The sequence below is a fragment of the Colias philodice genome, chromosome 8 (assembly GCF_061535455.1).
Source record: "Colias philodice isolate Cphi_HAF_F1 chromosome 8, ilColPhil1 Martin Lab GWU primary, whole genome shotgun sequence".
NCBI classification, from domain to species: Eukaryota; Metazoa; Arthropoda; class Insecta; order Lepidoptera; family Pieridae; genus Colias; species Colias philodice.
This window is the reverse complement of record NC_143093.1, coordinates 37,787-41,837: the sequence shown is the minus strand read 5'-3', so window position 1 is coordinate 41,837 and position 4,051 is coordinate 37,787. Positions and strand designations below refer to the sequence as shown.

The 4,051-nt window shown below is 31.8% G+C and overlaps 1 long non-coding RNA gene across 1 annotated transcript; it reads left to right on the top strand.

Annotated features, from left to right (window-relative positions):
• Nucleotides 1-1,019: 1,019 nt before the first annotated feature.
• On the top strand, nucleotides 1,020-1,723 carry LOC149486230 (uncharacterized). Its single transcript, XR_016315925.1, has 2 exons — nucleotides 1,020-1,064; nucleotides 1,504-1,723. It is a non-coding gene; the product is annotated as an uncharacterized LOC149486230 (long non-coding RNA).
• The last annotated feature ends 2,328 nt before the right edge of the window (nucleotides 1,724-4,051 follow it).

The window sequence follows — 4,051 nt, the reverse complement described above, 5'->3', positions numbered from 1 at the left end:
TTGGGATATCTATTGTAGATATGCCAACCGGGGGCGATGGGGTCGTCACATCCCTACGCCTTATTATTATTATTATTATATACATTTTGTATATATATTTTGATTTATTTAGAAAAATGGTTTGATTTTAGTAGTGATAACTCTATATCTTCACTAAATACAATATCTTTAAAAAAATATTATTGTATTTAATAATTTAGAACAAATTATAGAAGGAAAACTTAATTTACGAAGACTAAACATATGTTGATCCAAAAGTAATGATAATCAATATTAAAAAGTACACATGGACAGTTTATATTCAGAAGTTATTATTTTAAAAGAACTCCAAGGCGAATTGTTGAATAACACAGATTTTATGCAAAAGTCCACTGCAGAAAAATGGCAATTTATTTAAAAAAAATGTCTTGACGAATTTGTTTGTTTAAAAAAAATGATTAGCTAAGTATATACTGTCTGTTCCCGCCACTTCATCATTTACTGAAAGAGTCTTTTCGGTCATGAATGTGAAGTGGCGTGTGAAGTACAAAAAAATACATTTTAAAAAATATTTATTTACTCTTTATTTACCTCCTTTAAAATCAGATATACTCTATTTCTTCAAATAAAAGTTGGCAACCCTAGCCATGCTTGATGGGCGCACGATCGTCAGTAGGCACATCAGTAGGCGTAGAGGGAGAATGAACTATAGGGAGAACATCGGCGTATACCCTCGGAGCAATTATCAAGCCTGGAGAAGTAACAATTAATTGAACAATAAAGCACTAGTTTGGCCTTTTTGGCTTATGGCAAAATGTCATGCGAAAAAAGAGGACAGATATATTATGTCAGTTCGACAGTTTGAAATGACATGTAGCCATTACAATTTGTTTTAGTGACCAGTCTGGTCACTAACGCATGGTGATTTTAATTATTGTTTTTGAAGTGAAAAACGTGTTTTCTAGTTTCTTATGTTATTTTCTGAAAAGATAATTTACTAAAGATTACATGGCTTGTGTTGTTCACGGCTGTAAAAGCTGTAGTACTGGGAAATCGGATGAAGATTGGAATTTGTCTTTTCACAGGTTAGTGTTTTGATCAATTTTTTTGTTAATTGTATTATAAACTAGCGGTCCGCCCCGGCTTCGCCCGTGGTACATATTTACGTTTTCTCTACATAAAAACCATCCTCGTACTTCAAGGAATATAATAAAAAAAGAATCATCGAAATCGGTTCAGCCGTTCTCGAGTTATGCGCTTACCAACACATTTTGCGATTCATTTTTATATATAAGATAAGTTAATTTACGTTATTTTCATAATCATCTATGTTTTATCTAACCGTAATCATTGAAATGAAATCATAATCAGCTTAGTTTTTAGAAAAAATGCAAAATATAACTTCCATAGTGTTGTGCAATTATCGATACTTGAGTAGGTACGAAGTACTTCATTGATAATGACTGCTTTAGGTTAGGAGAAAAAAAAAAGGTATTTAAGTATGGATTTTATTGTTATTTGCAGGTTTCTGGCTTGAGAAAAATTAAAAGATGTTTGGGTTAAAGCTATAGCACAGGGAAAATTGGAAGCCTTCAAAACATTCTCGGCCTTGTTCAAATCATTTCGAATCAGACGAGAAGAAAAGTAAAGTGCTTTGCAGAGATGCTGTGCCACAAGTTTAAGGTGGCATCTATTTTAAATAATAAATATTGTAATTTGTTAATTAAGTATCGAAATAAAATGTTGTAAAAAATTTTAAAATTTTATTTGTTTTATTTGAAGCAATTTATTTTAAACTTTTACCATTTTTTTCCTGTGGGAATGAGTTATTTTCCCGCGGTAAATTGTAGCCTATATGTTATTCTGATGTTTAATCTATAATATGTATAATTGTAAAGTTCCATATAAACTCATTCAGTAGTTTTTTCGTGAAAGAATATCAAATGTCCATTCTTATATTATATTTTTGCTTTTATAATATTAGTAGGATACGATTATTGATTTGTAAAAAGATCAACCAGGTGGAAGTCAGATTCGCGCACGAAGGGTTCCGTATAATTCTATGAATGAATCTATGAAAACAAGAAAAAATACGTACCTTTTTACGAAACCATAAAAAACAACCTAAACCGAAATACCTAGTTAATAATATTTTTTTATAAATACCACTACCATACAATGCAAGGCAGTCAATACGCATCGTAAATGAATAATTCCAAATTAAACGAATCTTAAAATTTGGAATTACCTATCCATAATTCAAAATTAAAAGAATCTTAAATTATCTTCAAGCAATTTTATAACTTAATTTTTTTATTTATCGATATTAGTATTCGATAAAGTGGCAAGCACTACCTTTTTAGAACAAAAAGTGGCTACATGTGGATTTGAATGCCAAGCCGATAACAGTGTGTTGTCCCTTTCTATCGCATTAATTAGGGTATTGAATAAAAGAGAGCCACTATATGTATAAGAAACGTTCAATTAATTGTTACTTCTCCAGGCTTGTTAATTGTTCCGAAGCGTATACCCGAACGAGATGGCGAATCCTTACGTCAATGTTGCCAACTATTATAAAAACTTTTTATCCGAAAAACTGGCAAAATATCTATAAATGTTTGGGTATTTTTTTTGTAAGATAGGTTTATAAAGAAAACTAGCGACCCGCCCCGGCTTCGCACGGGTGCAATGCTGATACTAAATACACTACAGAAAAACTGTGAACTTTGTATATAAAAACATAGCGGCCCGCTCCGGCTTCACGGGTATAAAATAGACAGCCGGGCGGCCGGCCGGTGCCGCCGCAAACGCTACGTCCCGCAATTTTTAAATATGTAATATCTTCGAAAATATTCACTTAAATCATACGGTGTAAAGGGCCATATAGATCTATATTAAATGAACAATGTTTTCATGGTATTTAATTGGTTAAGGATTAATGCTGTATTGGTTAAAATCGCTTCGAAAATTAGCCATTATTTGTCGTAAAAAGTAAATGACAAAAAAAAGTTATTGTGGGTTATCCATAAGAGATAGACATATACCATCGCGGACTTTTCTGTGGACCTTTTCAATGTGTATAATACTTAGTACATTATTTTGATAAAACTCGTAGGGTTCAGCCTGCGTTTGCAATGTAAGCGGAAAAAATGTATTTTTTTACGACATCACATTAGAAACCTGAAAAATAACAGTACTTCTCCACTATTTAATGGATGTTATTATACATATAAACCTTCCTCTTGAATCACTCTATCTATTAAAAAAAACCGCATCAAAATCCGTTGCGTAGTTTCAAAGATTTAAGCGTACAAAGGGACATAGGGACATAGGGACAGGGAAAGCGACTTTGTTTTATACTATGTAGTGAAGACAGATTTGAAAAGATTTTGTTATTTATTAACTTAACCCTTATTCAAACGCGAGCCTGTGGAGGAGTTAACAAAAAAGTAAGATACGTTCCTGGGTAATTTTGGGTCGTAGATTTCAAAAATACACACAAAAGAGGGGTTAGTGGGGGGAAGTAACATTTTATTGGTGGGAAGTATATATCCCGTCATCTGTTCTCTCTTGTAAAAAGGTTGGAAAGGTGGGAACCATAGCTCCCAGTATCCAGTATGACACCAATATTTTAAAACACTAGTTAGTTGCCCTGACTCTACTTGTGAATTAAATTTAATCGTAAAAAATTATATACATCATAATATTATAGATGCTCGTGGGAAAGTGCAATGAAATTATTAATTTACCTTAAGACCTGGTCCATGGATTTTTGATTGTTGGGCAGTACTCAGTCGCTCAATAATAATTTCCTAAAAAAATAAAATTTGATTTTGTAGAAAATATAGAAAATATACCCCTATAAAAGTAAATTAATAACTTGTTTTGTTTATTATGTAGACGTAGCAACAAAATCAGTCTATGAATATTTAAACTACAACATTTAAATTCAAAATTCAATTCTTTTGGAAACCTAAAAAAACATAGGTATTTAATATAAAAAAACATTTCACGATTTTGGGGAAAATTTTACCCTGTACTGGTATCCCTTATGTTAATCACATGATTATAC